We start from the raw sequence: 21,187 nt of genomic DNA, 5'->3' as shown, positions 1-21,187 counted from the left end.
TTCCTTTTAGATCACCGAATGCCAAGATTTCTGTCGGAGCATGTTGAGATGGAAATTCAGAAGGAAAACTCTCCATGGCACAGTTGTGACTTGCGAGTCCATTTTCTATTCCAGTAACCCTATCAGTTTGACACCACCGGCAAACCGATGCAAACTAACCTCATAGAAGAAAACCAAGCAAGGCTTTGGCAAGAGCAGGTGAGCAAGGGGAGAAAGAGAAGAAAGATTAACACAGTAGAAAGTTTGGAGGCTCCTTCCTTTCTTTTCTTGGAAAAGTTGATCTTTGGACCTCAGCTGAAGTGTGTATTCTTAGGGAAACCTTCCAGAGAACCCAAGATCAAGCCACATCTTTTTGACACATGGTCTGATGAAACCCTCTTCTCTTTGGTGCATATGAGGGTTCTAATTATATGTAGGATTAACCACATGTGTGTGATGATTTGTGACATGTGTGTCTGCACCCACCCACCCCCAATCAGATGTTTTCAACTAGTAAGATGTTTTTAACTAGTTGCATCTGGCTCTAAAGTGGTGAGCTGAGATGCCCATCGAGTGGGCGATGATGCCTGGGTGGGTGTTATTTGAGATAACTGGGTTTTAGTATCGTAGCCTTGCTGGCTTAGCACTGTCCTGCTCTCCTGTATCCACTGACATCCAGCCTAGGGAGATAACACAGCCTGGATCCCCAGCTGACAGCCATTTCTCAGGTCCCAAGAGAGTCAGAGGCAGAGCGTGGCTAGGACGTACTGTCCTGACACTAGGGTCCTGGGCAGGACCCCTCAGAGGACAGCGTCCCTGTTGGGGGGGGGGGAGACAGGGAGAAAGAGAGCCCATGGAAGGACAATGGAAAGGCAAGGAGACTGATGCTGACAGAATGGATTTGCCCCTGCCGTCTTCTCCCTTCTTCTCGCATTAGGGACAGGCGTTGCCTGAACACAGCGCACAGGGGAACATGATGAAGCATCACTTTTTCCAGGGCTGTGACCAGAGGCAGTGGTAGGAACTGTCCCTCTGAGTTAGCCCCGATGTTTCCTGGGATCTCCTGCTGGCAGGGAGTCCTGACAACCAACCCCTGGCATCCTTTATTCATTCCCCAAATATTCGGGGGATCCATCCCATGTCAGGCATTGTGTTAGAAGGAGTATGCCTGGCCTGAGTGACACGCGCGCCTGGCCAGCTGTCCTAGCTCTCCAGTGGTGCGGAGTTTTCTGCGTGCAAGCCAAGACAGCTGTTTCCCTGCTTTGGACGGGAGCTGAGGATGCAGTCACCCATCCAACAGTGCAGGTCCCGAGAACCACTGCATCAAGGTCAAGGTTGACCCCGAGTGCTGGCTACTGTGCAGACATTCAGACCCACCCCTCACTAGTGACTCCATGTCCTCTGGGACAGGGCCTAGGAACCTGCATTGAACTATCCCATTTACTGTTATGTGTATTTAAGTTCTAGAAGAGCTGAGCTTGTGCTTACGGGCTTGTGTGTTAAAGTCACTCAGACCTGGATTCAAGTTCTATTCTGAACCTACCAATCTATGCCAAATTTCACAAGTCACCTAATCAATATGGGATCCACTTTCCTATTCATAAAATGGGTCTGATTATACCACCTTCAAACTACTTTTTTTTTCAGTTTGGGTGGAATTCATGATTGAACTCAAGGTCTGGTACATGCTAAGCAGGTACTAAACACGTGAGATATACCCACTGCCCTTTTTGCTTCTTGCTGGTTTTCAGAGAGGGCTCACATTCTTGTCTGAGACCAGCCGTATACCAACAGCATCACCAGGGCTGTGTGTGTGTGTGGGGGGGGGGGGAGATTACCACATCTGGCTTATTTGTTAAGGTAAGGACTCACTGGTTTTTTCTATAGCCTATCTATGAACCACAATCCTCTTGATCTCTGCCTCTTGCATAGCTGGAGTTATAGGCATGAGCTACTTGACCTTGCTCAATGGACTAAATAAGAAAATGGAACAGAACCTTAGCACATGATATGGCTTAGAATGTACTGTACATCGAGTCCTTACCATTATCCAACTGCAATTGTTGCCTGGTCTCTGGAGTCATATCCATTTCTGATGCCGGCCTCATGCGCAGGTCTGGCTCAGAGATGGAGGAACAGGGAAGGAGCCGCACGTCCTCCAAATGCTTGCTGACACACAGCCTTCAGAGGCGGGGCCTTTGGGAGGTGATTGGCATGGGGGTGGGGGGGTCGGGTCGTGGAAGGAGGGTGTCTGTGATGGGGTTGGAGCTTGCTTGCCGTACTGCCCCAGCTGATGCTCTTGCCCTGTGTGTCACAGTAAGAAGACCTTCACTGCATGCCAAGTCGCTGTGATGCCATGTTCTTGACCTTCCCAACCTACAGAAAGAACCGTGGGCTACACAAACCTGTCTTCTTTATAAATTTCCCAGTCTGTGGCATTCATTTATAGCAACAGAAGATGAACTAACACAGTGGGACGATGCGGGGGAGGGCAAGTCCCAGATGTCCTGGTCCATGAGAAGGGTAGACAAAGTCAGCATCCCAGTACAAAGCAAGCCACCCACCCAGAGGTCACAGGTTCCTTTGAACAAGAGGTTTTCTGTGGGAAGACAAAAGGAAAGAAGGAGCCAACCCCAGGGAGGCCCACCCGTATTCAGACAGCCATCTGGATGTGAAGCCAGTTTTCCTTTCTAGGTGATTGAGTAGCTTCTTGGTGGCGATGCCAGAGCAGCAGGAAGGAGACCCTTCAGGCCCTGTTCTCCACCCGAGAAGGGGAAGACCCTGATGTCTGGAAGAATTCACATGGCACTTTAGTGCCAGCCTCAGGCCTAGAGTCCAGAAGGCGGGGGCCCCACATTGCCTATTTATCTGCTTTTGTGTCATGGTGTTATTGGTACGGGAATTTTTAAAGACTCCTTTCAATGGGATAATGTTCTAGAAAATTTAGATATTTGTTCTAGGCCTATGAGGAAGGTGGGCAGCGATAGAGGAGAAGAAGACAAGAGGTCTTTTGAGCAGAGTAAAAAATGTTTTGTGGGCAAGGACGGCTTGTCTCAGTCAACCCGAAGCATTCACCACACAAGGCCCAGTGCTGCCTGGGCACACCTGCACAAGCCATGGCCCTTGGCTGCTCCTCGTATTTCTTTTCCTACTGAGCGACGGATCCCCATTTGTCCCCTTCTTTGGGGTCACCACAAAAGTAAATTAGTAAATTTAGTAAATTCGAGATCTCAAGATATAGTAGGTCAAAGAATATCACTCCAACATTCACATCCACCTAGAAACAGAACATGATCTTTGCAAATAGGGGTCTTGAAGATGGAACTTCTTTACATCTTGGATTAGAGTGTTCTCTATACCCAACGGGAGCACCCTTGCAAGAACTGAGGAGGAGGCAGGAGCCCACGACAAACTCTTGTAACCCTAACCGAACATGGGAAGGCCACATTTTGAGGCCAGTCTGGTCAAAACACTTCAGGAGACTCCATCTCAGCCAAGAGCTGGAGGTGGGGGGGTAATGCACCTCTGCCATCCTATACTACTTGGGAAGATGATATTAGGAGAACCATGGTTCCAGGCCAGCCAGGAAAGAAAAGTCCAAGAGATTCCATCTTGAGGGAGGAAAGCTGGATGTGGTGGCACCTGTCTGTCATCCTTTCGACTACAGAAAGTGGAAAATAGGTGGATCATGATCCAGGCATGTCTCTTGAGCAGGAAGAAGACTCTATCTTTACAATAAGCAGTGAAAAACAGAGCTGGAGGCATGGCTGAGTGGTAGGAGGTCAAGGCCTCGAATTCAAACACCAGCACCTCCAAAACGAAAAGGAGGAGGTGGAGGAGGAAGAGAGAAAAGAGAGAGAATGACAACCAAGGAAGGAAGAAGGACACATACAGATGGCGGCAGGGGTTGGCTTTATACTGTGGCATTCCAGAGAATCGAGGGTCACTGGAAGCCGGAAGAGGCAGAGACAGATTCTGCCTTAGAGATTCAGAGCAGGTTGTGGACACGTGGGTTTCAGGCATCAAGATGTGGTCATTCTTCATGTCACGCCAGAGAAGTAGTGCTCAAGTCAAGCCACCATGGCCCACCCAGAAACCTTCCAAACACCCCTTCGTGGGTTCTGAGCAGGTGGCAAGTACCCAGTGTCTTCAGGCTCATGTGCCAAGGCCCCATGTCGTGTAATTAAAACAGAGACTGCCCACCCTAGAAAAGATCCTGGTCCACATGGCGGCAATATCTGATTTTACAAGAAGTTAAAGAAGGAACCTGAAGTAGACAAGCAAGAGAAACCTGGAGCTGTTCCTACCTTTCCCCGAAGGCACGCCCAGGATTTCGTGGGTAGCTCGGTGGCATTACCTGGCAATGTTTAACAAGTTTGTTTTGGCGGCGAGCATGTCCTTTTCTGTTCCCAGTGGCTGCGAAGCCTCAGGGCTGCACAAGTCCCAGCCCATGGCCTCCTTTCCATTCTCCTTCAGGACTGCTCCCACCAACGCCTCACACATGTTGTGGGCTCTCTGCCCTACGCCCTGGCTGTCCTGTGCTGTCCTGGGAGGCAGGGGATGGCGAACTGTTTCTGCCTAATGGGTTCCAGTGCTGGTGACCGTGGGAAAACTTGAGAAGGACAGAATGGTCAGATGGTCTCCTGGCCAGCTCTGACTGCACATCCATCAGAGGCGGGGATCACACTTTGTCCTCACCAGGGCCAGATCAATAGACGACACTGTGTAGATTCCTCATGTCATGGGTGAGGAGGAGCCTGAGGAAATTGCCTGAGGAACACTAACCTACTCTTAAAGACAGAAAGGGCACTAAACAACATGGCTCTAGCTTCAGTGTGTCAGTAACCAAAACCCTGCCTAGAACTTCAGTAAAGGCATGATTGATCTCCTACTTGGAGTTTTGACATCTTTTCTGACTTACGTAAGCATGGCCATGTCAAGAAAGCCCCGACTGCCATGTGGGTAGCTGCAGCCTATAACTGGTGGAAGGTAGAGATTGGGGGGAGGGGGCGGGTGGTCATGGTTTGAAGCCATCTCAGGCAAGAAGAAGGTAGAGAGACCCCATCTCAAATGATGACTGGGCCTAGTGGTGCATGCCTCTTATCTTTGCTGTCATGGGGGAGGGACACAATGGTTGGGTACAGTGGCATCTGTCAGTCATTACTGGTGACACTGAGGCACACAAGTAGGAGGCTTGCAACCCAGGTCAGAACTGAATATAGAACTAAGACTCTACCTCAAAAATAACCAACGCAAAGAGTGGTTGGAGGAGTGGCTCAGTGGTAGTGTACAAATCTTTGTAACTTATTATGGCCCTGATGATAAGCAACTGGTCACTAAAGATGAACTCTTCCAACTGAACGTGTGCCCTTTGCCAGCCTCTCTCCTTCCCACACCCGCTTCTCTCAACCACCTGGATTACTCTACTCTCCAGTTCCACAAGATCAGTTGTTTATTGCTCCCCTGTGGGTAAGGTCATGTGGTATTTTTTTTTTTGTCTTGGGTTTATTTTGCTTAACAGCACACCCTTTAGATTCATTCATGCCATGGTCTATGGCAAGATTTCTCTCTTTTTCAAGGCTGAAGTCTATTCCATTATTCCACTGTGCATCTACACCACGTTTCCCTTGTCCACTCATCTGACAATGTACATGGACGCGGACGGCAGGTCTTAGTTATTCTGAATACTGCTGCAGTGAACATGGAAGTACAAATGTCTCTTTAACACACTGATTTCAATTCCTTTGGCTATCGCAGGATATCCTCAGGACATCAGGATATCCTGGTATCTCAGGATACCTCTTCTTCCTGAGAGTATTTAACTCTAGCCTCTCAGCTCCTTCCCTGAAAGTCTGATCCATGTGAAATCATTCTCATCAAGTAGAATCTATTTTGCAGGACTTTTGCTTGAAAGCCATCTGTGAGGACTCCCAAGTTGGGAAGAAATGTTTTCCTGGGCCCTGCAACATTCCAAGTTGGCTGGTATTTTCTAGAAGTCATTCCAGGTAATAGATGAGGCAAAGGCATACCTAGACTTGAGAGTACTTCTAAGATGGGGTTCTAGTGTGCACTGAGTATTTAATAGCAGAACCCTCTTTTCGTGGAAGGATCTAGATTTGGAAAAGCCCTCCAGGGAAACGACCTTAGCTCATTCATTTGCATTATGCATTTTCTTCTCTGTGACTTAGAGAAGTCTGTCCACTGCCTATTTCTTGGGAGTTCATTATTTTCGAAGCCTGATCTGTGTAAATATCAAGTCACTTACAAGACATGGCAGGTCATCCTGGTGATGAAATCTGCAACGACTTCATCATTCTCATAATCACCCAGATGAGTCTTGAAGTGTGAGCCCTCAGCTGCCAGGAAATAGGAAACAGAGTCAAGCCCAGCCCTATCTTGAATTGTATGTGACAGCTCCTGCTCAGTTTCAATGACAAGAAATGTGTTGAGCTAAAAATATTCTAAGCAGATGTAAATCTGGGAGATGCGACTGCCACACACCCAGGCTTGCCATTTGTTCCACTCCTGAGTGCCTCTTGATGCACAGCTACTATAAACCCGGGTAACCCCAGCTCCTTCTGCACACCTGTCTGCAAGTGTGCATCTGACTTTCCTGGGAATGGTGTGGTGGAGGCCGTCCCTGTATCAGCCAGGAACAGTGGATGGCGGCAGCCTCACAGTGGGTAGGAAGGAAGAAAATTCCCTTCCAAGAGAGTGTGCCAGACTATGGTAAAGTGCTGCCTTCTGTCTGTTGTTTGGAAGATCTATTGCCCCAAAGAGTCTGTGGAACAAGTGGGCTTCCATCTAGTCCAAGAGAACCAGAAGACCCTGGGAAATGGTGGGATCTTCCTTCCATGCATGACTTGGGGTGCCTAACTCTATGGGGCTGGTGGTGTGGAGGTGACATGGTCGTAGGAAGGGTCTTGGTCTCTCTACAGAATGACAGTAAAGACAAATACTGTATTTGATTGAATCAGTCCTATTTTGCAGGCATAACACCCAGTTGTATATACTTGTATTTATTGTTGTCTGTTCTTGAAGACTCCGGAGGCAGGGTCTATCCAATATGGCAGCTCAATATACGGAGATGTGTGTTGCACTGGAGAGGGGCCAAGATCAGGTTTCGTACCTCTTTTTTCATCTTAGAATCTCCTTAGAGTATAAACATACGTTAGAAAGCTGAGACAGTCTGGATCCACACCTTCTTTAGGAGTGGGGGTTGTAGGATCAACTTCTTTGTAAAAGCAGGAGGCCACCATGAACTTACAGCCCTTCTCAAATTGACTGAAGATGTACATGGTTTTTAATCCTTAACGTTTCAGATTGAGCACAGGGCCTATGCTTGCAAGGCAGCTGCTCTGTCACTTAGGCCATGCCTCCAGCCCTGTTTTATCTCCATTATTTTTGAGGATGGGTCTTATTTACGCTCATGTCAGCCTGAGTTGCAATGCTCATACTTGTACTTGTTCACATTTCTGGGGATGACAGGCATGTGCCAATGCACTTGGCCATTTTACTTCCCCCATGACTGGGATAGCATGCATGTGCCACCATACCCAGCCCTTGAGCCAGATGGAGCCTTGGGAACTTTTATCCAAGGGCTGGCTTGGAATTCTGATCCCGATTGCTACATCCCAAGTAGTTAAGATTACAAACATGAGCTACCACACTGACTTGGATGTGATATTTGAGTTGGGGATCGCAAACAGTTGTATGAAATTGAGATGATAGCTCAACTCTGACATTTTCTCTGAAGACCCACATGGTGATTATTGGTGAGGAGATCTGGGGTATACAGTCATTCAAAGTTAATTCTCCACAGAATAGAAAAATCAATCTTAAAATTCATACAGAAGTACCAAAGACCCTGAAAAGCCAACATCATCCTAAGCAAAAGGAGTAATGCTGGAAGTATCAGCAAATTATGCTACAAAGCCACAATACCCAAAACAGCATGGTACCGGTACAAAAACAGTTATGTAGCTCAATAGAATGAAACAGAAGACCTCAAAACAAGTCAATATGACTACAGTTACATGATCTTTGACAAAGGTGGAGAAAAAATTGCCTCTTCAGTAAATATTGCCAGGGAAACTGGATATCCACATGTGTAAGACTAAAATTACATTGTATCTTTCGATTCAAAGGGGATCCAAGACCTCAACTCCCGAAACTTTGAAGCAACTGCAGGAGTATGTAGGGTAAATTGAACCAGCACAAGCGAAAACTTCCTAAATAGGATCTCATTTGCTCAAAAACTAAGAGCTAGAATAGCCAAATAGAATTGCACCAGACTCAAAAGTTTCCTACATCAAATAGAACAGTTATAAGAATCAAGGGACAATCTAGAGAATGGGAGAAAAATCTTTGCCAGCTATTGATTATATTGAGGATTAATAACCAAAACTTAAAGAACTCTTGTCAGGCAAATATCAGCACAAACAATTAGTGAACAGGCAAATGACTGGAAACATTTTCACAGTACAAATGGATAATGAACACATGACGAAATGTTCATAATCCTTAGCCATAAAAGAAATGCAAATCAAAATGACACTGAGATTCCATCTTATCTGAGTCAAAATGTCAATCATCGAGAGAACAAACAACAAACATCAGGAAAGAGGAGGGAGACGGAGCCCTCATACACTGTCGGTGGCAATGTAAATCAGTTCTATGAAAATCAGTATGGGGGTTCCTCAAAAATCTAAAAATAGGAGCAGCTATCCTGCTATGCCACTCCCGAGTACATATTTGAAGAAATGGAAGGCTGTACGTGATCGAGATAACGGCACACTCATGTTCACAGCAGAACTACTATAACTGTCAAGTTACAGGTCAGCCTACACACCTACCAACTGATCAATGGATGAAGAAAATGTGATTTTCATGGCCAATGGAGTATTCAGCTATAAAGAAGAGTGAAACTATGCAATGATAAAAATTATATCTCATAGTTTCATCACAGGAGTACATGGAATTGGAGCTCATTATGTTAAGTGAAATAAAAGTATCTCATGTTTTCTCTCATATGAATAACCTAGTCCTAAAATAAAAGTCATGATTGTCAAAGAGGGGGAGGACATTGGGAAGGAGAGAGAAAAGGGAGAGAATGACAGGTAGTACATACAATTGAACTACATTGTATACACGTACGAAAAACATCCTATTAAAATAGTGCAAAGGGGCCAGAAGTATGGCACACGTGGTAGCGCATCTTCTGATCAAGCAAGCACAAGTTGAATTCCACCTCCATTACTGCCAAAAAATAAATAATAAAACAGAAAAAAGGATAAGAGAGTAGTAAAGGGGTAAATATGATCCACGTGTATGCTATGCATGCGTGAGAATGTCACAATGAAATTTCTGTGCAATACAAGTACCCTGAAAAATTTCTCAATGCATATACCAGGTTCCATGGCAGAGCCCAGACTTGGGAGTCACCCTTTGATTTCTGGGTCTGTTATTTACAAGCCTGACTTCATTCCTATAAGCCTCCATTTCATCATCTTTAACATGGGCATAAGCTGTGCCCAGACAGACAGAATGGGTGTGAGTGGGGTTGCTGGGACTGCCCAGAGGTGCGTCGTGTGTTGTGGGTGGTCCACATGGGGGGGGCTCCGTTGCTGTGGCTGTGGCAGGACTAGCTTGGAGAATGCCCAGTCCATCTTCAGTCCTCTTGCTTCTGTATGTTCAATGGTAGGCTGAGGAAGAGTGGCGACATCTTGGGCTGAATCAGCCCCAGCCAAGACGCAGCCCGCACTGCATTCCCCGAGAGGAATCCCAACCAATGAGTCACTCGGCCTTCTCCATATGGACGCCACACAAATCACTTTTCCCATTATGAGCAACCAGACACACTCCGATGTGGTGATGGAAAGTCATTATGAACGTAAATGATCTAACCAGACATGGTTCCACCAGGGCTTAACCCTGCACTGCTCTTTTACACAATAACCACACACTGACCTAGGGCGACCACTGTGGGAGAGCATTTCAGAGAATCGTGTGACCCATCTGCTTACTGTGTCGCCAGCTGGGTGTGATGAGGCAGCTGGCTTTATCTTGGGTTCTGGAGATACCAGGAAAACACTGGGCCCTAAGTACGGTGTGTTTCAGATCCAGGAGCAATGGCTTTGCTGTCTGCAGTATCCTTTTTCCAGGCAAGACTTAGAGGTCTCTCTATGATGAGAGACAACCACAGCATCCTTAGGAAAAAATTATATGAAGTGAAGTAAGCCAGGCCCAAAGAAACATAGGTCCCATGGTTTCTCTTATTTGAAATAACTAGTATATGTCTGAGACAAGTAGAAAATCTCAGGTAAGTAGATGTTAGGTGAAATGAACCCCAAGATAAGTATTCATATGTTTTTTCTTTCGTGCGATTGTTTCTAACATCTTTATAAGATGATTTCTTTGTTGCTTTGTATGTCCCTCCCCCATGGTATAACCCCTGCTTTCACTGTATTTGATGTTGGTATAACTTGTGGAGGGGAAGGGAAAAAACAAATCGTTTAAATCGGAATACAGGTGGACCCACTGCAACAATGAGATGTACAGGTCGTTATGTTTAAAAACGAACTTTACAACTTTGGCCAGGGGAGGGGGTTGGTGGGAGATGGGAAGGGATGGGAAGGGGAAACAAAGGAGAAGGCAACAACGCTTGATAAGAAATGTACTCATTATCTTGCCCATGTAATTGTAACCGCTCTGTATGGTATTTTCACAATTAAAAAAAAAAAAAAAAAGGAAATCAGAGCAGCGTTCACAGCTCTCCAGAGGCCTGCCGCTCGCCAGCCCAGCGTCACTCTGGGCATTCGGTGGCCACCTCTGCAATTGTGCTCCATATGGAAAAACCATATTTCTATTCCTACCAATACTGTGACAAACTGGCCTTTACTCGGTGCCAAGATCTCAGGTCGCCACTGTATATACATTTTCTCCTTTTCTAAATAGAGATCTGAGGCCCATGTGCTCAAGATCACGCAGCTAATGGAATGCAAGGCCTGCCTTTGAACCCATGGCTGCTAGTCCAAGCTCACTGTTGTTATGACAACTGTTAAACATCAGAGTAACTACACTAACTTTATTCATACAATTCCTAGACGCCCACCCGAAACCACTCATTCATATCTTAGTAATATGGAGATGGTTTGAACAAAGAAGCCAGACAACCTTCCTGTCCTAAGATAATCCAAATGTAATTGTTTTGTTGAGGAATAATAGACCTACAATGAATGTAACTCGTGAACATGCCTTAGCAATATATCTGGATGTTGTAAGTTTTCCATGCACCCACGCATAAGAGTCAGATGGAAAACACATCTGCCAGGAATATGTATATATATATATATATATATATATATATATATATATATATGTATAAAGACAGGAGAAACAAATTTGTGATGATGTATGAATAGTGAGAAGAGAGGAAAGCAAAACTGAGAAGAGCAAAGCAGGACTTCCTGGCAGATATTTGCGTATATATGTATATATATGTGTGTATATATGTATATATATGCACATGTATGTGTGCATATATATATATATGAACTCTTTCATATCTTAACAAAGTATACTTAACAAAATATCTACAAGATTTTCTAGAACAACTACAAATGGATAGTACAGTTCTACCAATAGTTTCCTTCTTTTATTTGTTACATAGTATTTCACCATATGGATATACCACATCTAGTTTTCTTTACCAAGATGGATAAATAACATTCATGCACACTTACACACACACACACACACACACACACACACACACACACACCCTTTTAGGTATGCGTATTCATGGTTTGTGGATCATTTATTCCAAGAAGTCAACATGGTGAGTTATGATATAGATGCCCACTTTAATAGAAAACCGATTTTTAAGGTACTTCTACCATTTTATATTCTCAGCAGCATGTCAGGGTCTCTTCACGTCCTTGCCAAGGCTTGTTCGTTTTGGGTAATCTTGTAACTGGACCATGCCTCTGCCACGAATCCCACCCCAGTCAGGCTTCACAAAAGTATGGTGGCCTTTAGAAGTGTGGGCCTTCAGTGGAGCGAGGCAGGTGAGCAGAGGATGAAGAAAGCACACGCAGAGTTGAGATGAGACAGCGACAGGCAGCCTACGACTAAAGTTAATTTCATGTAGGCATAATTCTGGATTTATTGCAACCTCTGGGTCGTATTTTATAAGGAGACAAATGCAATGACTGATTCTTTGTCATCGATTTTAATAAGCTGGTGCATGGGCCCAAACTTACCCAAGTCATCAGATGGCAAATGTTTTATTTAGCCTGAAACATTCAATATTCATGGAGCCACTCACAGCTCACTCGTTTATTCACTCTTTGATTCACGCACAACACAAACATATATTAAGCATCTCCAGTGGGCCAGACACTGTGTGCTGCCCTGGATTAGAACAGCAGCTAGAAGCAACAGAGAGGTGGCTCCCTAGAGAGATGTAAGTAAACCTATGTTTTATCATTCATTCATTCATAGGAGCGATTCTTCTGCTAACACATGGCTGACTTATGCTTTGTATACTTGAGACTGAGAAAGACACACAGACATAGCATCTCCTAAAGGCTTGTATCCAAAAAGCAAAGAGAAAGCGGCATTGATACCCCGGTCAGAGGTAGCTGCAGCCTAGTATGAGGTTAGGAGGGTTGAGGCAGCGGTGGTTGGGTTAACCCCCTTCTGAGAGACCCTAATCAGGAACAACCGCATGGTTTATGTTGGTCCTGAAATCCCTTCCCACATTCTCCAGGCTTGTCAGGCCAGAAAGACTTGAGTACAAGCTCACGAACAGGCTAAGCCACATTAGCTGGGCTGTGGTCAGGACTGGACGCCCCATTTGCATTAGAAACCCTTTGTCACTCTTATCCAATCACTAGCCTATATTTAACGTCTCATAGAACAACGGACGTCTCCTAAACGTAAAGAACCAAGCCTTCAGCATTGGCTTTCACTCCAATGCTGGAATCTCTGCACACTGGAATGTGTATGGACTTTCACAATGGGGCTTCCCCAGTAGTGAAGAGTATCCAGTCAAACTATTGAGGAAACCAATTTTTTTTTATGATGATGAGGTACTGGTGGGGTGATATTAATGAGGATAATAATGCTTCCTCTCACCAGGACCTGTGTAAACCCTGACAGTCATTCATTCTTACCCCCATTTGCAGGATGATTCAACTGAACTTCAGAGAATCGTTTTGTGCAAAATCATTTTCATAGGAGTAGCATCATGCCAAAGTCACCTTGAAGTTCAGAGAATTTGGCCTGAAAGCCCCAGGGCTCCAAGGTCACCACGCTGGGTTGCTTTTCTGAGGGAGAAGGCTCAAAGACCAGGAGCTCATCAATTATCTGCATCAAATGCCCCCCAACCTGCAGGGCCATGCTATTGTTTCCCGCATCCTCACTGATACCTGAAAACACAGAGGCTCAGTTCAGATTTAGGTGAGAGACAAAGGCAGAGTTTAACTCTGAGGTCGTTCAGACCCCTCACATTCCAGAAGAATGAGGTTGTCTCTATTTTGTGTGATGTCAGGATTTCCTTGCTGGGTTGAATACACTCTGTGGGGCTCCTTTGTCCTGGGAATCCAATGAGTTAGTCTCTTTAGTCACGTTGGGCATGGCGCCCCGGCTCCCATGTGGACAGTGAACAGGCAGAGTCAGAGCTGGAAGACTCTATGCTCGCTTCTCAGCAGCAGGGTGCTTCTAAATGGCAGGCATTTTCTGTGTAATGGGCATAAAGACCTTTTGGAAGTATTCTGTTAATGAGTCTTGAAAACCCTTCCTTTCAACACAGCTACCATATTCTGTCTGTCTTTCTCTGTCTCTTTTTGTTTCTCTCTCTCTCTCCATATATATGCATATATATGTAAAATGTTTCTTCCTCTATTTTTCTGTGTCTCTGTGTCTGTCTTTCTCTCTCAATGGTGCTTCTAACATGGCTTACACCATCATGTAAACAATGATACTGACTTCTCATAATTTGATATCTCCAAGAGAGAATGGTAATATCTCTCAAATACTAAGTGTCCTCATGGTCCCCCCCCGCCCCCCGCAAATGTTAGGGGATTACTGAAATAAACACCTGCTTAGAAACACTATGCACTTTTAGATGTTAACACACGGAGTGGCTTCTTCCTACTGTCTTTTCTCTCTCATTGACAACTGGAGAACCAACCATGCTCTTAGGATTTGAAACTGGCACTTTCCAAGGCTTTTAGGGGATGTGGCCACCCCAGTTGTGGAGTGTGCCATGCCATGCGGGACAGGGCGGTCCCTGTGTGGCACGGGCGCTCCCATGACGCCCAGGACTTGTAATTCCTCATCTTCGCGAGGCTCCTGTGAGAGCTGGCTGCTGGGAGCTGCAAGCCTGGCAGACAAAATGCAAACCAAACAAATAATCCATTTCCAAGGTCTGCTTACACAGAGAGGGATCTATTTATGAAACATATATTGTTCAGGTTCAGGGGAAAATCATGTAATCATTGCAAGAGGAAAGCATGGAAAGTGCTTTATTTTGCATAAAAATTCCCTTGCTCCATGAGTTATATGTGGCTGAGAGTCTCAGGCGAGGGGAGCACGGGTCTTAGTGTCCCACCCGAGCAGGTAGAATCTAAAACGCAGAGAGAATCGCCGGTCACCAGAGAACATTGGCATTTATTAACCTAGCACAGGGAGGGGTAAGGCATCCGGAAATCCAGCAGACAATCTGATGGTGGGACATCTCAGAGATTATCTTGAGGCTTTGTATTCCTACTGAGAGTGTACCAATTATTCCCTGCAATTAATATTTGGGGCTCAGCTAGCTAGATTCTTCTGGGCTGGCATAGTGTGTACGGGATATCAATATTGATTTAATTTACCAGTTATCTAGACTGCAAAGGAGCTCTCTTTTTTTTCCCACTCAGGCTGAGAATGTTTTATCACAGACAGCTTCTGTTTGTGAAATGCCCTCTGGGTGTATCTACCATTTAAGAGGTTTGATCTCTCAGGGTATAAAGTCTGGAAGGAAACTAACGAAGTCTTTCAGTCCTGACATCTTTGTAGGGGGTGATTTCCCACCATTCCATCCAAAACAAAACAAAAAAGAAAGAAAGAAGATGCTGCTAAGCTTCAGTGCAGGAAGAGATGGGGAGATAAAAACTTCCTATCATCAGATAATCAGATAATCGTGGTTGTTAAGGGATCTCTTCTCTTAAAGCAAAAAAGCAAACTTCTTTATTTTTGCCTCTCCCGTGTTGAAGACGTGTTACACAAGACTCCTCCATGTAGAGCTGCAGTAATTGCATGTGGTTTGGAGAGAGACTTGAATCAGCATTTGTCTTGCAGTGACACTACTAACTTGCACGGATTTTTAGGCAAAGGACATCCTCATTTGACATGTAAAGATGATACTGCTCATCTGTATGAGTTAGGGTAAGCTTTGTTTTGCTTCAGTAACAGTTGCCACAGGAAATGACCAAGTCTTCACCTCAGCTCACTTTGCCCATTCACTGTCTTGTGGGTGGACAGAGGCTCTAACTTGTCTTCACTGGGATCACCCAGCTGATGGACACTCTATTGACTTGCGGTGGATTGTTGTGTTTGACTAGATCACGTCCTTCACAAGGGACTGTGCTGCATGCTCAATGATTGGCTGTAGTTGCTCTTGTGGGAGGCGCTGAAACATTAGGAGGTGGGACCCAGATGGAGGAAGTTGTTCATTGGAGGCCAGACCTTGGGCCCCTTTCCTGCTTCTCTGCTCTCTCTCTGCCTCTTGCCCACCATCTAAGGAGAAGAATCTTTTTCCACCATACCTTTTCACCTCCATGATGTTCTGAACCCCAAAACTATGAGCCAAAATAGACCCTTCTTCCTTCAAGTTGTTTCTGCCAGTATGGGCCACGGGGGTGGAAAAGTGACTATAACACACACATCCTCTCATAGACCTCATGAATCCTGTGCACACATCTTCCACTGGCCTAAGGAAGTCATCCTCCCAAGTCTGAGTTTGAAGGGCAATGAAGCGTGCCCCCAGAAGTTGAGGAGCTGGGATGTATGTTGAACACATGGGCCCCACAATGCCCTACAGGATTGGTTTGAAAACCTAGTGGTTTAAGTCATGTGATATATGTTTAGTCAGGTGCCTGGCAACTACCAAATATGACTCCCCGGGACTGCAGATGACTGAAGGCACTGGCTGGGTTAGATAGTTCCCCCTCTTCTGTTCTTCATCTCCATTATCTTGCATCTTCTTTGGAAACATCTGGGTTTGTCTCCTTTAAAAATCCCATCTAGGAATCTCTGTTAGTCCACAATCCACCACTAAGCAACAATATTCCACAGAAGGACAGAAATCAAGAGAACAAAGCAGCCTCCTTCCTTTGTCTACACAATGCATTCTGCAATCTTACACCCTCTCACTGTTTTCTTCACAGATGCTCTACCACCTGAGCCAGCCCTTTTTGCTTTCAGTATTTTATGAGTAGAGTCTAGAGTTACTCAGAGACTGGCTCTGAATTTGCCTGGTCTCTGCCTCCCAAGCAGCTAGGCCTAGAGGCATGAGCCACCATCCTCATTCTCTGTCTCTACGAACACATTCATACATTTCCTACCCACTGCAGCCCCTCCACCTTTTCCTGTGACCCCATTTCTCCCTCACCCCACAGTAGCGTCATTAGACTGCAGGTCACAAAGACGTCTCACACTGTTCCCACGAAAATGGCATCCCTCCCATCCGGGGATGATGACCTTGTTTCAAGGTCTTTCTCAACCAGCATTTGAACAAGCACTGTGGAATGGGAGAGGTGTAGGAGCATGCAGCCCAACTATAAATCTTGACTAATGGCCACGCCTTGAAAACCAGTGGCTCACCCTTCTGGAGGATTCTATTTTACTTTATTTTTTTAGCAGTTTTATTGAGATATAATGGATGTACAATAATCTTCATGTATTTAAAAGGTACAGTTTTGGTAGGTTTTGACATGTATTTCACACACACACACACACACACACACACACACACACACACACACACATCCATGAAAAACATGACCTCAGCCCAAATGATAAATATACACATCACTACCAAAATTTTTCTCGGGCACCTTTCTTTCATGCCTAGGAGACATCTTTTAACCACATTCTATTCTTTGGATGTGCATCACCTAGCACTATGCTGAACACACAATTATATAAATATATATATATATATATTATATGTATACTCATATGTGTATATGTACATATATATATATGTATTTCTTGGCATATTGAAGAAGCATCTAGAACATCTGGATGGACACTGGCTACACTGATACAGCAGGCACACAAGGTTAGTCCATATGTGGAGCTTGCCTTTCAAAGCCATGTGTCTCACCCTTTAGGAAACAGAGGATTAGACTAGGGGAGAACCCCTCAGCCAAGCTGAAGACTTGCCAGTGACCTGTAAAGACCTGGCTTGGGGAGCTCTGCCCAGACCAGCAATTGTTCCTAACTGAACCAATACAGTCCTGTTAGGAGGGTAAACTACCACTTGGGCCACTTCCCGAGCCCCTTTTGCTTTAGAGGTTGTTTTGGGATAGGGTCTTGCACTTTTTGCTTGGCCCAGGGATGTCTTCAGTGCAGGATCCTCCTACCTATGCCTCTGTCTAAATGAGATTGCCGATTCATACACTCTACTTGGTATGCTACTTGAGGTAGAATCTGGTATTTCCCCAGCCCACCCCCTGGTCCCCAAGCTGGCCTTGAACCATAACCCTCCCAAACTCTGCCTCACAAGTAGCTTCTTGCGCTTAAGTAGAGATAGTTTTATCCTGTGTCCTTTTATCTGCTTCAACTTTTCCTAGGCAGAAAAACTGCAATCCATTTTCTGGCAACTTCATCAATTAATGACTAACTGGTGTCTGGAGCTCCTGGATGTAGAAAGCATGATCATGGTCTGAAGAAGTGTTTACCATGCCTTCTGCATCAAGCAAGGTAAAGGGGCTTGCCCACTGTCACCATGGGACTCCCAGAACAGCCAGCTGCTTGGGAGAGAGCAACGGGAAAATGATTTGGGAAAAATCCGAATTCCACTGACCTACTCTGCACAAGCCCTGCATCATTCACTTTCAAGAACTAATGCATGATGCATGTGATTACCAGCAAACTCCTGCTACAAATAATTTATGCTTGGAACTTTTAAATGATATATTATTAACCTTCTTGCCAGAAGTCCCAGACGGGGAGATTTCTTGGAATTTGATGGAAATGATCATTTCAGTGTTTGAGATTCTCTTTTAAGTGTTAAAACACTCAATTCTCAGTAAGGAGAGATTTATAGTAAGGTAAAATTGGGATCCATATTTAAAAAATGGTTATTGCTCTATTTATTCAGTAATGACTTAAGATATTTCTCGGCACAATTCATATACAATATTATTTGTCCAAAAGTACAAGATGGTTAGTGGCTTTTTGTTTGTGGAGTAGGTTTACTGAAGTGCAATTTTACACAAAATGATTTGTGTTTATAGCATAGTAAATAAACAAAACTCATCCTGAGATTACAGGTATTCTTGGATAGAAGACCTAGATTCTGCCAACATATCCTGCAACGAATAACATGGACCTCACCGCAAAGCATTAATCAGCCCCAAATATTGGCTGCAGGGAGGCCAAGAAACCTTTTATGGATGAGCCTTTGCATTCTCTTCTGTGAAATGGTGACATCGTCTCCTTTTCAAGATTACTGTAGGGATCATTAAGAATGTCAGCCATGCATTCAGAATAGCCTGCGAAGGAAGCCATGGCTGGTCTGAGCTTCAAGCATGTCCTTTCCCCTTTGCCTCTGCTTAAAGAGAGAAGATACATTTCTGGGCATGGTGGCTCATATCTGCAATCCAAGCACTCAGGATGCCAAAGCAGGAGGATGGCAAGTTCAAGATCTGTCTACCCCTACATAGACTCTCAGACAAGAAAGCAAACCAAAGTAAAAAGAGGAATAAGAGGCCATGGGGGAGGAGGTGGAGGAGGAGGAAGGGGGAGTTGGAGAGAAGGAAGAGATACCTTGATACGTATATAAGCCAGAAATAGTGAACTTCACAAATTCATCAATGGTTAGAATTTGATGGGAATTTAGGACTTTTGTATTGAGTTGTTCACCTTTTCAAATAAGCATAGAGTTATGTTTCCCAAATATAATGTGTGTAAGAGAGGAGGAACTTTGGGGGAAGATGGTGAGTAGGAGGTACAGATGCAGACATATTGGTGTTTCCCAATCTCCTATTTTGGGCTTCAGCTTCGGGGGACTTAGGTTTTCAGGAAATTAACTGAGCCCCCACCATTGGATGAAGAGAGCGTCACAGGTGATCCCAGCTCTCTAGGAAGTGCATCAGCTAAACGCTGCCTGTGTCCAGCCCTTTCACAACCAGGTGACTAGAATATAAGAATATAATCTCCACAAAGACAACACTGAATGCATTCCTTCATTTGACAAGCACTGAGAGTGAACCACAGTTCTGAGTGATAAATTCTACAGTTATTATAGTAGCCAAGAGTGACACGATTTTTGCCCTCAAAACGCTTCTCTTTTAAAGGATTTACCATGTCTTTTGCCTAGCACACCAAATCTGAGCCCTACTACATATCTGTTGAATGGACAAATCAAAGAACAATGGAAGGAGGCTGGGAAGAATAGTGTTATTTATGGCTCCACAAATACATTTTCTAAAATTGGACCTTAGCTGCATTGAGAATAGACCACACTGATATCACAGTCCAGATAAATAATTCAATCTGTCTCTGTGTAGACGATTTATCAATGGGAAAAGAGGCTTTAAAAACATTTGCTTTGGGGAGATGGGCTAGCCCTTTAAATAGAGGTGCTGGCAGAGGGAGGAGGCTGCTTGGTTTAGCACCATGAGAGACTGTACACTCTGCAATGCTGTGCGTCCTGCAGGCCCGATGGGAAGAAGAGCTACCTATTCCATTTAGAAACACAGGCCTGGTGTGCTGCACACCAGCTCTGGGCTGCCTCGGACCTCTCTCACTTATTGACAGGCCCTGAGCTTGTTTAGGGCAGCGGTGTGCTCCGTCCCAGCTAGGACTGCCCACTCCCGATCTCTCCAGGGCTTCAAGAAAGTGTGGCTTTTCCTAATAGCTAGAGAAGGCACAGCCAAGGAAGTGCCTTTTCTCCCACAGCCCATTTCCTTGTCTTCAGTGAGGATGAGACCCAGCAGCCTGTCCAAGGCCATATGGCAAGAACCAAGATAAAGTCAGAGATGGGCCTGATTCAGGTTTCCCAACCACAGCATGATCATAGTTCCTGAGGCAAAGCTGTTTGGTTCTCTGTGGCTTATATGGCTGTGTCTCTGACAGCGACCCCCAGGGCAGTAGGGCTTGGCGACAGTCAGAAGTGTAGCTCCTGGGCATTGCCACCTGTCCCATGGCAGTGGGACATCTGAGAATTTGCATTTGACATTCATGGGTCACCATTGGATTAGACTAACAACAGGGTCTTCTGCCACTTGAGTCTATGCAACAGAAGTAGATGGATCCTCATTTGTTTGAAGTTCTTCCATTGGTTTTTCTCTTACTGTGTCATGATGCCCGGCTGTCATACACACAGTATCTAACCACTGTAGTGACACAGCGTTGGGTGGCTTGGGTGGCAGTCTCTACCTGGCTGCCTGCTGGGCTCTCATCTGCTTCTAAGACTTCTCCTAAGAAAACCTCAGCTTGACTGTTCACCTATTTTGGACCTGTGGAATCTACTCTATTCTTTTGATTTCCCTACTGGTGGTACTGGTGATTGAACTCAGAGTTTCCTACTTCCTAGGCAAATGCTCTACTACTTGAACCATGGTCCCAGTCTTTTTGCTTTTAGGTTTTCAGGTGTTTTTGCCCAGGCCATCTTCAGACCATGAATTTCCTTCCTCTACCACCTGTGTAGTTGGGATTACAACCACGTGCCACCATGGCTGCCCCTATTTCTTATTATTTTTAATCTAAGAAAAATCTTAACGCAAGTACCTGGTGCTCAGTATGACATATTGAGGGACAGATTTTTGCAGACAGCAGCTGAGCTGAGTGAATTTGAAGTTGGGCTTCTGTGGACTCAAGTCCTGACTCTTAGAAACACAGGCAAATGACCTGGAGAAAGTGGTTTGCTTTGTCTGAGCCTTTACAAAAAAATAGGATGATAACACTACCTGCTTCCACGTCATTGGAA

The sequence above is a fragment of the Dipodomys merriami genome, unplaced genomic scaffold (assembly GCF_024711535.1).
Source record: "Dipodomys merriami isolate MVZ:Mamm:240054 unplaced genomic scaffold, mDipMer1.0.p SCAF_148, whole genome shotgun sequence".
Taxonomy (NCBI): domain Eukaryota; kingdom Metazoa; phylum Chordata; class Mammalia; order Rodentia; family Heteromyidae; genus Dipodomys; species Dipodomys merriami.
Note: the sequence above shows the minus strand (reverse complement) of the source record.